Genomic DNA, 21,376 nt, shown 5'->3' on the forward strand with positions numbered 1-21,376 from the left:
CAGCCCCGACACTATTTTGCTATAGTAGTTGTTCTGATGACATATAATCGCATACAGAAGGCAGCGTTTTCTCCCTCATTTTTGTATGTTTGCGATTGCTTTATTCTTTCGCAGTTTTGCTGGAGTTTGCATTCTGACATCGACTGCCCATCTTATCCTAAGCCCCGACACTATTTTGCTATAGCAGTGGTTCTGATGACATATCCTCGTATATAGAAGGCGTGTTTTCTCCCTCATTTTGGTATGTTTGCGATTGCTTTATTCTTTCGCAGTTTTGTTGGAGATTGTATAAAGACATTGGCTGCCCTTTTTATCCTCAGCGCCGACACTATTTTGCTATAGTAGATGTTCTGATGACATATCCTCGTATACAGAAGACAGCGGTTTCTCCCTCATTTTTGTATGTTTGCGATTGCTTTATTCTTTCGCAGTTTTGTTGGAGTTTGCATACTGACATCGACTCCCTTCTTATCCTTAGCCCCGACACTATTTTGCTATGGTAGTGGTTCTGATGACATGTCCTCGTATATAGAAGCGGTGTTTTCTCCCTCATTTCGGTATGTTGGCGATTGCTTTATTCTTTCGCAGTGTTGTTGGAGTTTGCATACTGACATTGGCTGCCCTTTTTATCCTCATCCCCGACACTATTTTGCTATAGTAGTTGTTCTCATGACATATCCTCGTATACAGAAGACAGCGTTTTCTCCCTCATTTTTGTATGTTTGCGATTGCTTTATTCTTTCGCAGTTTTGTTGGAGTTTGCATACTGACATTGGCTGCCCTTTTAATCCTCGGCGCCGACACTATTTTGCTATAGTAGTTGTTCTGATGACATATCCTCGTATACAGAAGGCGGTGTTTTCTCTCTCATTTCGGTATGTTTGCAGTTGCTTTATTCTTTTGCAGTTTTGTTGGAATTTGCATACTGACATCGACGGCCCTTCTTACCCTCAGCCCCGACACTATTTTGCTATAGTAGTGGTTCGGATGACATATCCTCGTATACAGAAGGCGGTGTTTTCTCCCTCCTTTCGGTATGTTTGCGATTGCTTTATTCTTTCGCAGTTTTGTTGGAGATTGCATACTGATATTGGCTGCCCTTTTTATCCTCAGCGCCGACACTATTTTGCTATAGTAGTTGTTCTGATGACATATCCTCGCATACAGATGGCAGCGTTTTCTCCCTCATTTTTGTATGTTTGCGATTGCTTTATTCTTTCGCAGTTTTGCTGGAGTTTGCATACTGACATCGACGGCCCTTCTGATTCTCAAACTCGAGTGTATTTTTCTGTAGTGGTGGATCAGATGACCTATGCTTGTATACATAAGGCGGCGTTTTCGCCCTAATTTTAGTATGTTTGCAACTGCATTATTCTGTCGCAAATTTGTTAGAGATTGCTTACTGGCATTGGCTGCCCTTCTTATCTTCAGCCCCGACACTATTTTGCTATAGTAGTGGTTCTCATGACATATCCTCGTGTACACAAGGGTGCGTGTTCTCCCTCATTTTTGTATGTTTGCAAAAACTTCATTCTTTCGCAGTTTTGTTGGATATTGCATACTGATATTGGCTGCCCTTCTTATCCTCAGCCCCGACACTAATTTGCTATAGTAGTTGTTCTGATGACATATCCTCGTATACAGACGGCGGTGTTTTCTCCCTCATTTCGGTATGTTTGCGATTGCTTTATTCTTTCGCAGTTTTGTTGGACATTGCATACTGACATTGGCTGCCCTTTTTATCCTCAGGCCCGACACTATTTTGTTATAGTAGTCGTTCTGATGACATATCCTCGTATACAGAAGGCGGCGTTTTCTCCCTCATTTCGGTATGTTTGCAGTTGCTTTATCATTTCGCACTTTTGTTGGAGTTTGCATGCTGACATCGACTGCCCTTCTTATCCTCTGCCCCGACACTATTTTGCTATAGTAGTGGCTCTGATGAGATATCGTCGTATACAGAAGGCGGTGTTTTCTCTCTCATTTCGGTATGTTTGCGATTTCTTTATTCTTTCGCAGTTTTGTTGGAGATTGCACACTGACATTGGCTGCCCTTCTTATCCTCAGCCCCGACACAATTTTGCTATAGTAGTTGTTCTGATGACATATCCTCGCATACAGAAGGCAGCGTTTTCTCCCTCATTTTTGTATGTTTGCAGTTGCTTTGTTCTTTCGCTGCTTTGTTGGAGTTTGCATACTGACATCGACTGCCGTTCTTATCCTCAATCCCGACACTTTTTTGCTATAGTATTGGTTCTGATGACATATCCTCGTATACGGAAGGCGGCGTTTTCTCCCTCATTTCGGTATGTTTGCAGTTGCTTTATTCTTTCGCAGTTTTGTTGGAGTTTGCATACTGACATTGGCTGCAGTTTTTATCCTCAGCCCCGGCACTATTTTGCTATAGTAGTCGTTCTGATGACATATCCTCGTATACAGAAGGCGGCGTTTTCTCCCTCATTTCGGTATGTTTGCAGTTGCTTTATCATTTCGCACTTTTGTTGGAGTTTGCATGCTGACATCGACTGCCCTTCTTATCCTCTGCCCCGACACTATTTTGCTATAGTAGTGGCTCTGATGAGATATCGTCGTATACAGAAGGCGGTGTTTTCTCTCTCATTTCGGTATGTTTGCGATTTCTTTATTCTTTCGCAGTTTTGTTGGAGATTGCATACTGACATTGGCTGCCCTTCTTATCCTCAGCCCCGACACAATTTTGCTATAGTAGTTGTTCTGATGACATATCCTCGCATACAGAAGGCAGCGTTTTCTCCCTCATTTTTGTATGTTTGCGATAGCTTTATTCTTTCGCAGTTTTGTTGGAGTTTGCATACTGACATTGGCTGCCCTTTTTATCCTCAGCCCCGGCACTATTTTGCTATAGTAGTCGTTCTGATGACATATCCTCGTATACAGAAGGCGGCGTTTTCTCCCTCATTTCGGTATGTTTGCAGTTGCTTTATCATTTCGCACTTTTGTTGGAGTTTGCATGCTGACATCGACTGCCCTTCTTATCCTCTGCCCCGACACTATTTTGCTATAGTAGTGGCTCTGATGAGTTATCGTCGTATACAGAAGGCGGTGTTTTCTCTCTCATTTCGGTATGTTTGCGATTTATTTATTCTTTCGCAGTTTTGTTGGAGATTGCATACTGACATTGGCTGCCCTTCTTATCCTCAGCCCCGACACAATTTTGCTATAGCAGTGGTTCTGATGACATATCCTCGTATACTGAAGGCAGCGTTTTCTCCCTCATTTTTGTATGTTTGCGATTGCTTTATTCTTTCGAAGATTTGTTGGAGTTTGCATACTGACATCGACTGCCCTTCTTATCCTCAGCGCCGACACTATTTTGCTTTAGTAGTTGTTCTGATGGCATATCCTCGTATACAGAAGGCGGCGTTCTCTCCCTCATTTCGGTGTGTTTGCAGTTGCTTTATTATTTCGCAGTTTCGTTGGAGTTTGCATGCTGACATCGACTGCCCTTCTTATCCTCAGCCCCGACACTATTTTGCTATTGTAGTGGTTCTGATGACATATCCTCGTATACAGAAGGCGGCGTTTTCTCCCTCGTTTCGGTATGTTTGCAGTTGCTTTATTATTTCGCAGTTTCGTTGGAGTTTGCATGCTGACATCGACTGCCCTTCTTATCCTCAGCCCCGACACTATTTTCCTATAGTAGTGGTTCTGATGACATATCCTCGTATACAGAAGGCGGTGTTTTATCCCTCATTTAGGTATGTTTGCGATTACTTTATTCTTTCGCAGTTTTGTTGGAGATTGCATACTGACATTGGCTGCCCTTTTTATCCTCAGCGCCGACACTATTTTGCTTTAGTAGTTGTTCTGATGACATATCCTCGTATACAGAAGGCAGCGTTTTCTCCATCATTTTTGTATTTTTGCGATTGCTTTATTCTTTCGCAGTTTTGTTGGAGTTTGCATACTGACATCGACTGCCCTTCTTATCCTCTGCTCCGACACTATTTTGATATAGTAGTGGTTCTGATAACATATCCTCGTATATAGAAGGCGGTGTTTTCTCCCTCATTTCGGTATGTTTGCGATTGCTTTATTCTTTCGCAGTTTTGTTGGAGTTTGCATACTGACATTGGCTGCCCTTTTCATCCTCAGCCCCGACACTATTTTGCTATAGTAGTTGTTCTGATGACATATAATCGCATACAGAAGGCAGCGTTTTCTCCCTTATTTTTGTATGTTTGCGATTGCTTTATTCTTTCGCAGTTTTGCTGGAGTTTGCATTCTGACATCGACTGCCCATCTTATCCTAAGCCCCGACACTATTTTGCTATAGCAGTGGTTCTGATGACATATCCTCGTATATAGAAGGCGGTGTTTTCTCCCTCATTTTGGTATGTTTGCGATTGCTTTATTCTTTCGCAGTTTTGTTGGAGATTGTATAAAGACATTGGCTGCCCTTTTTATCCTCAGCGGCGACACTATTTTGCTATAGTAGTTGTTCTGATGACATATCCTCGTATACAGAAGACAGCGGTTTCTCCCTCATTTTTGTATGTTTGCGATTGCTTTATTCTTTCGCAGTTTTGTTGGAGTTTGCATACTGACATCGACTTCCCTTCTTATCCTTAGCCCCGACACTATTTTGCTATGGTAGTGGTTCTGATGACATGTCCTCGTATATAGAAGGCGGTGTTTTCTCCCTCATTTCGGTATGTTGGCGATTGCTTTATTCTTTCGCAGTGTTGTTGGAGTTTGCATACTGACATTGGCTGCCCTTTTTATCCTCATCCCCGACACTATTTTGCTATAGTAGTTGTTCTCATGACATATCCTCGTATACAGAAGACAGCGTTTTCTCCCTCATTTTTGTATGTTTGCGATTGCTTTATTCTTTCGCAGTTTTGTTGGAGTTTGGATACTGACATTGGCTGCCCCTTTAATCCTCGGCGCCGACACTATTTTGCTATAGTAGTTGTTCTGATGACATATCCTCGTATACAGAAGGCGGTGTTTTCTCTCTCATTTCGGTATGTTTGCAGTTGCTTTATTCTTTTGCAGTTTTGTTGGAATTTGCATACTGACATCGACGGCCCTTCTTACCCTCAGCCCCGACACTATTTTGCTATAGTAGTGGTTCGGATGACATATCCTCGTATACAGAAGGCGGTGTTTTCTCCCTCCTTTCGGTATGTTTGCGATTGCTTTATTCTTTCGCAGTTTTGTTGGAGATTGCATACTGATATTGGCTGCCCTTTTTATCCTCAGCGCCGACACTATTTTGCTATAGTAGTTGTTCTGATGACATATCCTCGCATACAGATGGCAGCGTTTTCTCCCTCATTTTTGTATGTTTGCGATTGCTTTATTCTTTCGCAGTTTTGCTGGAGTTTGCATACTGACATCGACGGCCCTTCTGATTCTCAAACTCGAGTGTATTTTGCTGTAGTGGTGGATCAGATGACCTATGCTTGTATACATAAGGCGGCGTTTTCGCCCTAATTTTAGTATGTTTGCAACTGCATTATTCTGTCGCAAATTTGTTAGAGATTGCTTACTGGCATTGGCTGCCCTTCTTATCTTCAGCCCCGACACTATTTTGCTATAGTAGTGGTTCTCATGACATATCCTCGTGTACACAAGGGTGCGTGTTCTCCCTCATTTTTGTATGTTTGCAAAAACTTCATTCTTTCGCAGTTTTGTTGGATATTGCATACTGATATTGGCTGCCCTTCTTATCCTCAGCCCCGACACTAATTTGCTATAGTAGTTGTTCTGATGACATATCCTCGTATACAGAAGGCAGCGTTTTCTCCCTCATTTTTGTATGTTTGCGATTGCTTTATTCTTTCGCAGTTTTGTTGGAGTTTGCATGCTGACATCGACTGCCCTTCTTATCCTCAGCCCCGGCACTATTTTGCTATAGTAGTGGTTCTGATGACATATCGTCGTATACAGAAGGCGGTGTTTTCTCCCTCATTTCGGTATGTTTGCGATTGCTTTATTCTTTCGCAGTTTTGTTGGGGATTGCATACTGACATTGGCTGCCCTTTTTATCCTCAGGCCCGACACTATTTTGCTATAGTAGTTGTTCTGATGACATATCCTCGCATACAGAAGGCAGCATTTTCTCCCTCATTTTTGTATGTTTGCGATTGCTTTATTCTTTCGCAGTTTTGCTGGAGTTTGCATTCTGACATCGACTGCCCATCTTATCCTAAGCCCCGACACAATTTTGCTATAGCAGTGGTTCTGATGACATATCCTCGTATATAGAAGGCGGTGTTTTCTCCCTCATTTCGGTATGTTTGCGATTGCTTTATTCTTTCGCAGTTTTGTTGGAGTTTGCATACTGACATCGGCTGCCCTTTTTATCCTCAGCCCCAACACTATTTTGCTAAAGTAGTGGTTCTGATGACATATCCTCGTATAGAAAAGGCGGTGTTTTCTCCCTCATTTCGGTATGTTTGCGATTGCTTTCTTCTTTCGCAGTTTTGTTGGAGTTTGCATACTGACATTGGCTGCCCTTTTGATTCTCGGCCCCGACACTGTTTTGCTATAGTAGTTGTTCTGATGACATATCCTCGTATACAAAAGGCGGTGTTTTCTCCCTCATTTCGGTATGTTTGCAGTTGCTTTATTCATTCGCAGTTTTGTTGGAACTTGCACACTGACATCGACTGCCATTCTTATCCTCAGCCCCGACACTATTTTGCTATTGTAGTGGTTCTGATGACATATCCTCGTATACAGAAGGCGGTGTTTTCTCCCTCATTTCGGTATGTTTGCGGTTGCTTTATTCTTTTGCAGTTTTGTTGGAGATTGCATACTGACATTGGCTGCCCTTTTTATCCTCAGCCTCGACACTATTTTGCTATAGTAGTTGTTCTCATGACATATCCCCGTATACAGAAATCGGCGTTTTCTCCCTCATTTTGGTATGTTTGCAGTTGCTTTATTCTTTCGCAGTTTTGTAAGAGTTTGCATACTGACATCGACTGCCCTTCTTATCCTCAGCCCCGACACTATTTTGCTATAGTAGTGGTTCTGATGACATATCCTCGAATACAGAAGGCGGCGTTTTCTACCTCATTTCGGTACGTTTGCAGTTGCTTTATTCTTTCGCTGTTTTGTTGGAGTTTACATACTGACATCGACTGCCGTTCTTATCCTCAATGCCGACACTATTTTGCTATAGTAGTGGTTCTGATGACATATCCTCGTATACGGAAGGCGGCGTTTTCTCCTTTATTTCGGTATGTTTGCAGTTGCTTTATTCTTTCGCAGTTTTGTTGGAGTTTGCATACTGACATTGGCTGCCCTTTTTATCCTCAGCCTCGGCACTATTTTGCTATAGTAGTTGTTCTGATGACATATCCTCGTATACAGAAGGCGGCGTTTTCTCCCTCATTTCGGTATGTTTGCAGTTGCTTTATCATTTCGCACTTTTGTTGGAGTTTGTATGCTGACATCGACTGCCCTTCTTATCCTCGGCCCCGACACTATTTTGCTATAGTAGTGGTTCTGATGAGATGTCGTCGTGTACAGAAGGCGGTGTTTTCTCCCTCATTTCGGTATGTTTGCGATTGCTTTATTCTTTCGCAGTTTTGTTGGAGATTGCATACTGACATTGGCTGCCCTTCTTATCCTCAGCCCCGACACAATTTTGCTATAGCAGTGGTTCTGATGTCATATCCTCGTATACTGAAGGCAGCGTTTTCTCCCTCATTTTTGTATGTTTGCGATTGCTTTATTCTTTCGAAGATTTCTTGGAGTTTGCATACTGACATCGACTGCCCTTTTTATCCTCAGCGCCGACATTATTTTGCTATAGTAGTTGTTCTGATGACATATCCTCGTATACTGAAGGCAGCGTTTTCTCCCTCATTTTTGTATGTTTGCGATTGCTTTATTCTTTCGAAGATTTGTTGGAGTTTGCATGCTGACATCGACTGCCCTTCTTATCCTCAGCCCCGACACTATTTTCCTATAGTAGTGGTTCTGATGACATATCCTCGTATACAGAAGGCGGTGTTTTATCCCTCATTTCGGTATGTTTGCGATTACTTTATTCTTTCGCAGTTTTGTTGGAGATTGCATACTGACATTGGCTACCCTTTTTATCCTCAGCGCCGACACTATTTTGCTTTAGTAGTTGTTCTGATGACATATCCTCGTATACAGAAGGCAGCGTTTTCTCCCTCATTTTTGTATTTTTGCGATTGCTTTATTCTTTCGCAGTTTTGTTGGAGTTTGCATACTGACATCGACTGCCCTTCTTATCCTCTGCTCCGACACTATTTTGCTATAGTAGTGGTTCTGATGACATATCCTCGTATATAGAAGGCGGTGTTTTCTCCCTCATTTCGGTATGTTTGCGATTGCTTTATTCTTTCGCAGTTTTGTCGGAGTTTGCATACTGACATTGGCTGCCCTTTTCATCCTCAGCCCCGACACTATTTTGCTATAGTAGTTGTTCTGATGACATATAATCGCATACAGAAGGCAGCGTTTTCTCCCTCATTTTTGTATGTTTGCGATTGCTTTATTCTTTCGCAGTTTTGCTGGAGTTTGCATTCTGACATCGACTGCCCATCTTATCCAAAGCCCCGACACTATTTTGCTATAGCAGTGGTTCTGATGACATATCCTCGTATATAGAAGGCGGTGTTTTCTCCCTCGTTTCGGTATGTTGGCGATTGCTTTATTCTTTCGCAGTTTTGTTGGAGTTTGCATACTGATATTGGCTGCCCTTTTTATCCTCAGCGCCGACACTATTTTGCTTTAGTAGTTGTTCTGATGACACATCCTCGTATACAGAAGGCAGCGTTTTCTCCCTCATTTTTGTATTTTTGCGATTGCTTTATTCTTTCGCAGTTTTGTTGGAGTTTGCATACTGACATCGACTGCCCTTCTTATCCTCTGCCCCGACACTATTTTGCTATAGTAGTGGTTCTGATGACATATCCTCGTATAGAGAAGGCGGTGTTTTCTCCCTCATTTCGGTATGTTTGCGATTGCTTTATTCTTTCGCAATTTTGTTGGAGTTTGCATACTGACATTGGCTGCCCTTTTCATCCTCAGCCCCGACACTATTTTGCTATAATAGTTGTTCTGATGACATATAATCGCATACAGAAGGCAGCGTTTTCTCCCTCATTTTTGTATGTTTGCGATTGCTTTATTCTTTCGCAGTTTTGTTGGAGTTTGCATACTGACATCGACTTCCCTTCTTATCCTCAGCCCCGACACTATTTTGCTATGGTAGTGGTTCTGATGACATATCCTCGTATACAGAAGACAGCGTTTTCTCCCTCATTTTTGTATGTTTGCGATTGCTTTATTCTTTCGCAGTTTTGCTGGAGTTTGCATACTGACATCGACGGCCCTTCTGATTCTCAAACTCGAGTGTATTTTGCTGTAGTAGTGGATCAGATGACCTATGCTTGTATACATAAGGCGGCGTTTTCGCCCTAATTTTAGTATGTTTGCAACTGCATTATTCTGTCGCAAATTAGTTAGAGATTGCTTACTGGCGTTGGCTGCCCTTCTTATCTTCAGCCCCGACACTATTTTGCTATAGTAGTGGTTCTCATGACATATCCTCGTGTACAGAAGGCAGCGTGTTCTCCCTCATTTTTGTATGTTTGCAAAAACTTCATTCTTTCGCAGTTTTGTTGGATATTGCATACTGATATTGGCTGCCCTTCTTATCCTCAGCCCCGACACTAATTTGCCATAGTAGTTGTTCTGATGACATATCCTCGTATACAGAAGGCAGCGTTTTCTCCCTCATTTTTGTATGTTTGCGATTGCTTTATCCTTTCGCAGTTTTGCTGGAGTTAGCATGCTGACATCGACTGCCCTTCTTATCCTCAGCCCCGGCACTATTTTGCTATAGTAGTGGTTCTGATGACATATCGTCGTATACAGAAGGCGGTGTTTTATCCCTCATTTCGGTATGTTTGCGATTGCTTTATTCTTTCGCAGTTTTGTTGGAGATTGCATACTGATATTGGCTGCCGTTTTTATCCTCAGGCCGGACACTATTTTTCTATAGTAGTTGTTCTGATGACATATCCTCGAATACAGAAGGCGGCGTTTTCTACCTAATTTCGGTATGTTTGCAGTTGCTTTATTCTTTCGCTGTTTTGTTGGAGTTTGCATAGTGACATCGACTGCCGTTCTTATCCTCAATCCCGACACTTTTTTGCTATAGTAGTGGTTCTGATGACATATCCTCGTATACGGAAGGCGGCGTTTTCTCCCTCATTTCGGTATGTTTGCAGTTGCTTTATTCTTTCGCAGTTTTGTTGGAGTTTGCATACTGACATTGGCTGCCCTTTTCATCCTCAGCCCCGACACTATTTTGCTATAGTAGTTGTTCTGATGACATATAATCGCATACAGAAGGCAGCGTTTTCTCCCTCATTTTTGTATGTTTGCGATAGCTTTATTCTTTCGCAGTTTTGCTGGAGTTTGCATTCTGACATCGACTGCCCATCTTATCCTAAGCCCCGACACTATTTTGCTATAGCAGTGGTTCTGATGACATATCCTCGTATATAGAAGGCGGTGTTTTCTCCCTCATTTCGGTATGTTTGCGATTGCTTTATTCTTTCGCAGTTTTGTTGGAGTTTGCATACTGACATTGGCTGCCCTTTTTATCCTCAGCCCCGACACTATTTTGCTAAAGTAGTGGTTCTGATGACATATCCTCATATACAAAAGGCGGTGTTTTCTCCCTGATTTCGGTATGTTTGCAGTTGCTATATTCATTTGCAGTTTTGTTGGAACTTGCACACTGACATCGACTGCCCTTCTTATCCTCAGCCCCGACACTATTTTGCTATAGTAGTGGTTCTGATGACATATCCTCGTATACAGAAGGCGGTGTTTTCTCCCTCATTTCGGTATGTTTGCGATTGCTTTGTTCTTTTGCAGTTTTGTTGGAGATTGCATACTGACATTGGCTGCCCTTTTTATCCTCAGCCTCGACACTATTTTGCTATAGTAGTTGTTCTCATGACATATCCCCGTATACAGAAGGCGGCGTTTTCTCCCTCATTTTGGTATGTTTGCAGTTGCGTTATTCTTTCGCAGTTTTGTGGGAGTTTGCATACTGACATCGACTGCCCTTCTTATCCTCAGCGCCGACACTATTTTGCTTTAGTAGTTGTTCTGATGGCATATCCTCGTATACAGAAGGCGGCGTTCTCTCCTTCATTTCGGTGTGTTTGCAGTTGCTTTATTATTTCGCAGTTTCTTTGGAGTTTGCATGCTGACATCGACTGCCCTTCGTATCCTCAGCCCCGACACTATTTTGCTATAGTAGTGGTTCTGATGACATATCCTCGTATACAGAAGGCAGCGTTTTCTCCCTCATTTTTGTATGTTTGCGATTGCTTTATTCTTTCGCAGTTTTGCTGGAGTTTGCATTCTGACATCGACTGCCCATCTTATCCTAAGCCCCGACACTATTTTGCTATAGCAGTGGTTCTGATGACATATCCTCGTATATAGAAGGCGGTGTTTTCGCCCTCATTTCGGTATGTTTGCGATTGCTTTATTCTTTCGCAGTTTTGTTGGAGATTGTATAAAGACATTGGCTGCCCTTTTTATCCTCAGCGCCGACACTATTTTGCTATAGTAGTTGTTCTGATGACATATCCTCGTATACAGAAGACAGCGGTTTCTCCCTCATTTCGGTATGTTTGCAGTTGCTTTACCATTTCGCACTTTTGTTGGAGTTTGCATGCTGACATCGACTGCCCTTCTTATCCTCTGCCCCGACACTATTTTGCTATAGTAGTGGTTCTGATGAGATATCGTCGTATACAGAAGGCGGTGTTTTCTCTCTCATTTCGGTATGTTTGCGATTTCTTTATTCTTTCGCAGTTTTGTTGGAGATTGCATACTGACATTGGCTGCCCTTCTTATCCTCAGCCCCGACACAATTTTGCTATAGCAGTGGTTCTGATGACATATCCTCGTATACTGAAGGCAGCGTTTTCTCCCTCATTTTTGTATGTTTCCGATTGCTTAATTCTTTCGAAGATTTGTTGGAGTTTGCATACTGACATCGACTGCCCTTCTTATCCTCAGCGCCGACACTATTTTGCTTTAGTAGTTGTTCTGATGGCATATCCTCGTATACAGAAGGCGGCGTTCTCTCCCTCATTTCGGTGTGTTTGCAGTTGCTTTATTATTTCGCAGTTTCGTTGGAGTTTGCATGCTGACATCGACTGCCCTTCGTATCCTCAGCCCCGACACTATTTTGCTATAGTAGTGGTTCTGATGACATATCCTCGTATACAGAAGGCGGCGTTTTCTCCCTCGTTTCGGTATGTTTGCAGTTGCTTTATTATTTCGCAGTTTCGTTGGAGTTTGCATGCTGACATCGACTGCCCTTCTTATCCTCAGCCCGACACTATTTTCCTATAGTAGTGGTTCTGATGACATATCCTCGTATACAGAAGGCGGTGTTTTATCCCTCATTTCGGTATGTTTGCGATTACTTTATTCTTTCGCAGTTTTGTTGGAGATTGCATACTGACATTGGCTGCCCTTTTTATCCTCAGCGCCGACACTATTTTGCTTTAGTAGTTGTTCTGATGACATATAATCGCATACAGAAGGCACCGTTTTCTCCCTCATTTTTGTATGTTTGCGATTGCTTTATTCTTTCGCAGTTTTGCTGGAGTTTGCATTCTGACATCGACTGCCCATCTTATCCTAAGCCCCGACACTATTTTGCTATAGCAGTGGTTCTGATGACATATCCTCGTATATAGAAGGCGGTGTTTTCGCCCTCATTTCGGTATGTTTGCGATTGCTTTATTCTTTCGCAGTTTTGTTGGAGATTGTATAAAGACATTGGCTGCCCTTTTTATCCTCAGCGCCGACACTATTTTGCTATAGTAGTTGTTCTGATGACATATCCTCGTATACAGAAGACAGCGGTTTCTCCCTCATTTTTGTATGTTTGCGATTGCTTTATTCTTTCGCAGTTTTGTTGGAGTTTGCATACTGACATCGACTTCCCTTCTTATCCTTAGCCCCGACACTATTTTGCTATGGTAGTGGTTCTGATGACATGTCCTCGTATATAGAAGGCGGTGTTTTCTCCCTCATTTCGGTATGTTGGCGATTGCTTTATTCTTTCGCAGTTTTGTTGGAGTTTGCATACTGACATTGGCTGCCCTTTTTATCCTCATCCCCGACACTATTTTGCTATAGTAGTTGTTCTCATGACATATCCTCGTATACAGAAGACAGCGTTTTCTCCCTCATTTTTGTATGTTTGCGATTGCTTTATTCTTTCGCAGTTTTGTTGGAGTTTGCATACTGACATTGGCTGCCCTTTTAATCCTCGGCGCCGACACTATTTTGCTATAGTAGTTGTTCTGATGACAAATCCTAGTATACAGAAGGCGGTGTTTTCTCTCTCATTTCGGTATGTTGGCGATTGCTTTATTCTTTCGCAGTTTTGTTGGAGTTTGCATACTGACATTGGCTGCCCTTTTTATCCTCAGGCCCGACACTATTTTGCTATAGTAGTTGTTCTGATGACATATCCTCGCATACAGAAGGCAGCGTTTTCTCCCTCATTTTTGTATGTTTGCGATTGCTTTATTTTTTCGCAGTTTTCTTGGAGTTTGCATACTGACATCGACTTCCCTTCTTATCCTCAGCCCCGACACTATTTTGCTATGGTAGTGGTTCTGATGACATGTCCTCGTATATAGAAGGCGGTGTTTTCTCCCTCATTTCGGTATGTTGGCGATTGCTTTATTCTTTCGCAGTTTTGTTGGAGTTTGCATACTGACATTGGCTGCCCTTTTTATCCTCAGCCCCGACACTATTTTGCTATAGTAGTTGTTCTCATGACATATCCTCTTATACAGAAGGCGGTGTTTTCTCTCTCATTTCGGTATGTTTGCAGTTGCTTTATTCTTTTGCAGTTTTGTTGGAATTTGCATACTGACATCGACTGCCCTTCTTATCCTCAGCCCCGACACTATTTTGCTATAGTAGTGGTTCGGATGACATATCCTCGTATACAGAAGGCGGTGTTTTCTCCCTCCTTTCGGTATGTTTGCGATTGCTTTATTCTTTCGCAGTTTTGTTGGAGATTGCATACTGATATTGGCTGCGCTTTTTATCCTCAGCGCCGACACTATTTTGCTATAGTAGTTGTTCTGATGACATATCCTCGCATACAGATGGGAGCGTTTTCTCCCTCATTTTTGTATGTTTGCGATTGCTTTATTCTTTCGCAGTTTTGCTGGAGTTTGCACACTGACATCGACGGCGCATCTGATTCTCAAACTCGAGTGTATTTTGCTGTAGTAGTGGATCAGATGACCTATGCTTGTATACATAAGGCGGCGTTTTCGCCCTAATTTTAGTATGTTTGCAACTGCATTATTCTGTCGCAAATTTGTTAGAGATTGCTTACTGGCATTGGCTGCCCTTCTTATCTTCAGCCCCGACACTATTTTGCTATAGTAGTGGTTCTCATGACATATCCTCGTGTACAGAAGGCTGCGTGTTCTCCCTCATTTTTGTATGTTTGCAAAAACTTCATTCTTTCGCAGTTTTGTTGGATATTGCATACTTATATTGGCTGCCCTTCTTATCCTCAGCCCCGACACTAATTTGCTATAGTAGTTGTTCTGATGACATATCCTCGTATACAGAAGGCAGCGTTTTCTCCCTCATTTTTGTATGTTTGCGATTGCTTTATTCTTTCGCAGTTTTGTTGGGGTTTGCATGCTGACATCGACTGCCCTTCTTATCCTCAGCCCCAGCACTATTTTGCTATAGTAGTGGTTCTGATGACATATCGTCGTATACAGAAGGCGGTGTTTTCTCCCTCATTTCGGTATGTTTGCGATTGCTTTATTCTTTCGCAGTTTTGTTGGAGATTGCATACTGACATTGGCTGCCCTTTTTATCCTCAGGCCCGACACTATTTTGCTATAGTAGTTGTTCTGATGACATATCCTCGCATACAGAAGGCAGCGTTTTCTCCCTCATTTTTGTATGTTTGCGATTGCTTTATTCTTTCGCAGTTTTGCTGGAGTTTGCATTCTGACATCGACTGCCCATCTTATCCTAAGCCCCGACACTATTTTGCTATAGCAGTGGTTCTGATGACATATCCTCGTATATAGAAGGCGGTGTTTTCTCCCTCATTTCGGTATGTTTGCGATTGCTTTATTCTTTCGCAGTTTTGTTGGAGTTTGCATACTGACATCGGCTGCCCTTTTTATCCTCAGCCTCGACACTATTTTGCTATAGTAGTTGTTCTCATGACATATCCCCGTATACAGAAATCGGCGTTTTCTCCCTCATTTTGGTATGTTTGCAGTTGCTTTATTCTTTCGCAGTTTTGTAAGAGTTTGCATACTGACATCGACTGCCCTTCTTATCCTCAGCCCCGACACTATTTTGCTATAGTAGTGGTTCTGATGACATATCCTCGAATACAGAAGGCGGCGTTTTCTACCACATTTCGGTATGTTTGCAGTTGCTTTATTCTTTCGCTGTTTTGTTGGAGTTTACAAACTGACATCGACTGCCGTTCTTATCCTCAATGCCGACACTATTTTGCTATAGTAGTGGTTCTGATTACATATCCTCGCATACGGAAGGCGGCGTTTTCTCCTTTATTTCGGTATGTTTGCAGTTGCTTTATTCTTTCGCAGTTTTGTTGGAGTTTGCATACTGACATTGGCTGCCCTTTTTATCCTCAGCCCCGGCACTATTTTGCTATAGTAGTTGTTCTGATGACATATCCTCGTATACAGCAGGCGGCGTTTTCTCCCTCATTTCGGTATGTTTGCAGTTGCTTTATCATTTCGCACTTTTGTTGGAGTTTGCATGCTGACATCGACTGCCCTTCTTATCCTCGGCCCCGACACTATTTTGCTATAGTAGTGGTTCTGATGAGATGTCGTCGTATACAGAAGGCGGTGTTTTCTCCCTCATTTCGGTATGTTTGCGATTGCTTTATTCTTTCGCAGTTTTGTTGGAGATTGCATACTGACATTGGCTGCCCTTCTTATCCTCAGCCCCGACACAATTTTGCTATAGCAGTGGTTCTGATGTCATATCCTCGTATACTGAAGGCAGCGTTTTCTCCCTCATTTTTGTATGTTTGCGATTGCTTTATTCTTTCGAAGATTTCTTGGAGTTTGCATACTGACATCGACTGCCCTTCTTATCCTCAGCGCCGACACTATTTTGCTTTAGTAGTTGTTCTGATGGCATATCCTCGTATACAGAAAGCGGCGTTCTCTCCCTCATTTCGGTGTGTTTGCAGTTGCTTTATTATTTCGCAGTTTCGTTGGAGTTTGCATGCTGACATCGACTGCCCTTCTTATCCTCAGCCCCGACACTATTTTGCTATAGTAGTGGTTCAGATGAAATATCCTCGTATACAGAAGGCGGCGTTTTCTCCCTCGTTTCGGTATGTTTGCAGTTGCTTTATTATTTCGCAGTTTCGTTAGAGTTTGCATGCTGACATCGACTGCCCTTGTTATCCACAGCCCCGACACTATTTTCCTATAGTAGTGGTTCTGATGACATATCCTCGTATACAGAAGGCGGTGTTTTCTCCCTCATTTCGGTATGTTTGCGATTACTTTATTCTTTCGCAGTTTTGTTGGAGATTGCATACTGACATTGGCTGCCCTTTTTATCCTCAGCGCCGACATTATTTTGCTATAGTAGTTGTTCTGATGACATATCCTCGTATACAGAAGACAGCGGTTTCTCCCTCATTTTTGTATGTTTGCGATTGCTTTATTCTTTCGCAGTTTTGTTGGAGTTTGCATACTGACATCGACTTCCCTTATTATCCTTAGCCCCGACACTATTTTGCTATGGTAGTGGTTTTGATGACATGTCCTCGTATATAGAAGGCGGTGTTTTCTCCCTCATTTCGGTATGTTGGCGATTGCTTTATTCTTTCGCAGTTTTGTTGGAGTTTGCATACTGACATTGGCTGCCCTTTTTATCCTCATCCCCGACACTATTTTGCTATAGTAGTTGTTCTCATGACATATCCTCGTATACAGAAGACAGCGTTTTCTCCCTCATTTTTGTATGTTTGCGATTGCTTTATTCTTTCGCAGTTTTGTTGGAGTTTGCATACTGACATTCGCTGCCCTTTTTATCCTCGGCGCCGACACTATTTTGCTATAGTAGTTGTTCTGATGACATATCCTCGTATACAGAAGGCGGTGTTTTCTCTCCCATTTCGGTATGTTTGCAGTTGCTTTATTCTTTTGCAGTTTTGTTGGAATTTGCATACTGACATCGACGGCCCTTCTTATCCTCAGCCCCGACACTATTTTGCTATAGTAGTGGTTCGGATGACATATCCTCGTATACAGAAGGCGGTGTTTTCTCCCTCTTTTCGGTATGTTTGCGATTGCTTTATTCTTTCGCAGTTTTGTTGGAGATTGCATACTGATATTGGCTGCCCTTTTTATCCTCAGCGCCGACACACTTTTGCTATAGTAGTTGTTCTGATGACATATCCTCGCATACAAATGGCAGCGTTTTCTCCCTCATTTTTGTATGTTTGCGATTGCTTTATTCTTTCGCAGTTTTGCTGGAGTTTGCATACTGACATCGACGGCCCTTCTGATTCTCAAACTCGAGTGTATTTTGCTGTAGTAGTGGATCAGATGACCTATGCTTTTATACATAAGGCGGCGTTTTCGCCCTAATTTTAGTATGTTTGCAACTGCATTATTCTGTCGCAAATTTGTTAGAGATTGCTTACTGGCATTGGCTGCCCTTCTTATCTTCAGCCCCGACACTATTTTGCTATAGTAGTGGTTCTCATGACATATCCTCGTGTACAGAAGGCAGCGTGTTCTCCCTCATTTTTGTATGTTTGCAAAAACTTCATTCTTTCGCAGTTTTGTTGGATATTGCATACTGATATTGGCTGCCCTTCTTATCCTGAGCCCCGACACTAATTTGCTATAGTAGTTGTTCTGAAGACATATCCTCGTATACAGAAGGCAGCGTTTTGTCCCTCATTTTTGTATGTTTGCGATTGCTTTATTCTTTCGCAGTTTTGTTGGAGTTTGCATGCAGGCATCGACTGCCCTTCTTATCCTCAGCCCCGGCACTATTTTGCTATAGTAGTGGTTCTGATGACATATCGTCGTATACAGACGGCGGTGTTTTCTCCCTCATTTCGGTATGTTTGCGATTGCTTTATTCTTTCGCAGTTTTGTTGGACATTGCATACTGACATTGGCTGCCCTTTTTATCCTCAGGCCCGACACTATTTTGCTATAGTAGTTGTTCTGATGACATATCCTCGCATACAGAAGGCAGCGTTTTCTCCCTCATTTTTGTATGTTTGCGATTGCTTTATTCTTTCGCAGTTTTCTTGGAGTTTGCATACTGACATCGACTTCCCTTCTTATCCTCAGCACCGACACTATTTTGCTATGGTAGTGGTTCTGATGACATGCCGTCGTATATAGAAGGCGGTGTTTTCTCCCTCATTTCGGTATGTTGGCGATTGCTTTATTCTTTCGCAGTTTTGTTGGAGTTTGCATACTGACATTGGCTGCCCTTTTTATCTTCAGCCCCGACACTATTTTGCTATAGTAGTTGTTCTCATGACATATCCTCGTATACAGAAGACAGCGTTTTCTCCCTCATTTTTGTATGTTTGCGATTGCTTTATTCTTTCGCAGTTTTGTTGGAGTTTGCATACTGACATTGGCTGCCCTTTTTATCCTGGGCGCCGACACTATTTTGCTATTGTAGTTGTTCTGATGACATATCCTCGTATACAGAAGGCAGTGTTTTCTCTCTCATTTCGGTATGTTTGCAGTTGCTTTATTCTTTTGCAGTTTTGTTGGAATTTGCATACTGACATCGACTGCCCTTCTTATCCTCAGCCCCGACACTATTTTGCTATAGTAGTGGTTCGGATGACATATCCTCGTATACAGAAGGCGGTGTTTTCTCCCTCCTTTCGGTATGTTTGCGATTGCTTTATTCTTTCGCAGTTTTGTTGGAGATTGCATACTGATATTGGCTGCCCTTTTTATCCTCAGCGCCGACACTATTTTGCTATAGTAGTTGTTCTGATGACATATCCTCGCATACAGATGGCAGCGTTTTCTCCCTCATTTTTGTATGTTTGCGATTGCTTTATTCTTTCGCAGTTTTACTGGAGTTTGCATACTGACATCGACGGCCCTTCTGATTCTCAAACTCGAGTGTATTTTGCTGTAGTAGTGGATCAGATGACCTATGCTTGTATACATAAGGCGGCGTTTTCGCCCTAATTTTAGTATGTTTGCAACTGCATTATTCTGTCACAAATTTGTTAGAGATTGCTTACTGGCATTGGCTGCCCTTCTTATCTTCAGCCCCGACACTATTTTGCTATAGTAGTGGTTCTCATGACATATCCTCGTGTACAGAAGGCAGCGTGTTCTCCCTCATTTTTGCATGTTTGCAAAAACTTCATTCTTTCGCAGTTTTGTTGGATATTGCATACTGATATTGGCTGCCCTTCTTATCCTCAGCCCCGACACTAATTTGCTATAGTAGTTGTTCTGATGACATATCCTCGTATACAGAAAGCAGCGTTTTCTCCCTCATTTCGGTATGTTTGCGATTGCTTTATTCTTTCGCAGTTTTGTTGGAGTTTGCATACTGACATTGGCTGCCCTTTTCATCCTCAGCCCCGACACTATTTTGCTATAGTAGTTGTTCTGATGACATATAATCGCATACAGAAGGCAGCGTTTTCTCCCTCATTTTTGTATGTTTGCGATTGCTTTATTCTTTCGCAGTTTTGCTGGAGTTTGCATTCTGACATCGACTGCCCATCTTATCCTAAGCCCCGACACTATTTTGCTATAGCAGTGGTTCTGATGACATATCCTCGTATATAGAAGGCGGTGTTTTCGCCCTCATTTCGGTATGTTTGCGATTGCTTTATTCTTTCGCAGTTTTGTTGGAGATTGTATAAAGACATTGGCTGCCCTTTTTATCCTCAGCGCCGACACTATTTTGCTATAGTAGTTGTTCTGATGACATATCCTCGTATACAGAAGACAGCGGTTTCTCCATCATTTTTGTATGTTTGCGATTGCTTTATTCTTTCGCAGTTTTGTTGGAGTTTGCATACTGACATCGACTTCCCTTCTTATCCTTAGCCCCGACACTATTTTGCTATGGTAGTGGTTCTGATGACATGTCCTCGTATATAGAAGGCGGTGTTTTCTCCCTCATTTCGGTATGTTGGCGATTGCTTTATTCTTTCGCAGTTTTGTTGGAGTTTGCATACTGACATTGGCTGCCCTTTTTATCCTCATCCCCGACACTATTTTGCTATAGTAGTTGTTCTCATGACATATCCTCGTATACAGAAGACAGCGTTTTCTCCCTCATTTTTGTATGTTTGCGATTGCTTTATTCTTTCGCAGTTTTGTTGGAGTTTGCATACTGACATTGGCTGCCCTTTTAATCCTCGGCGCCGACACTATTTTGCTATAGTAGTTGTTCTGATGACAAATCCTAGTATACAGAAGGCGGTGTTTTCTCTCTCATTTCGGTATGTTGGCGATTGCTTTATTCTTTCGCAGTTTTGTTGGAGTTTGCATACTGACATTGGCTGCCCTTTTTATCCTCAGGCCCGACACTATTTTGCTATAGTAGTTGTTCTGATGACATATCCTCGCATACAGAAGGCAGCGTTTTCTCCCTCATTTTTGTATGTTTGCGATTGCTTTATTTTTTCGCAGTTTTCTTGGAGTTTGCATACTGACATCGACTTCCCTTCTTATCCTCAGCCCCGACACTATTTTGCTATGGTAGTGGTTCTGATGACATGTCCTCGTATATAGAAGGCGGTGTTTTCTCCCTCATTTCGGTATGTTGGCGATTGCTTTATTCTTTCGCAGTTTTGTTGGAGTTTGCATACTGACATTGGCTGCCCTTTTTATCCTCAGCCCCGACACTATTTTGCTATAGTAGTTGTTCTCATGACATATCCTCGTATACAGAAGACAGCGTTTTCTCCCTCATTTTTGTATGTTTGCGATTGCTTTATTCTTTCGCAGTTTTGTTGGAGTTTGCATACTGACATTGGCTGCCCTTTTTATCCTCGGCGCCGACACTATTTTGCTATAGTAGTTGTTCTGATGACATATCCTCGTATACAGAAGGCGGTGTTTTCTCTCTCATTTCGGTATATTTGCAGTTGCTTTATTCTTTTGCAGTTTTGTTGGAATTTGCATACTGACATCGACTGCCCTTCTTATCCTCAGCCCCGACACTATTTTGCTATAGTAGTGGTTCGGATGACATATCCTCGTATACAGAAGGCGGTGTTTTCTCC

The sequence above is a fragment of the Dermacentor variabilis genome, unplaced genomic scaffold (assembly GCF_050947875.1).
Source record: "Dermacentor variabilis isolate Ectoservices unplaced genomic scaffold, ASM5094787v1 scaffold_13, whole genome shotgun sequence".
NCBI lineage: Eukaryota > Metazoa > Arthropoda > Arachnida > Ixodida > Ixodidae > Dermacentor > Dermacentor variabilis.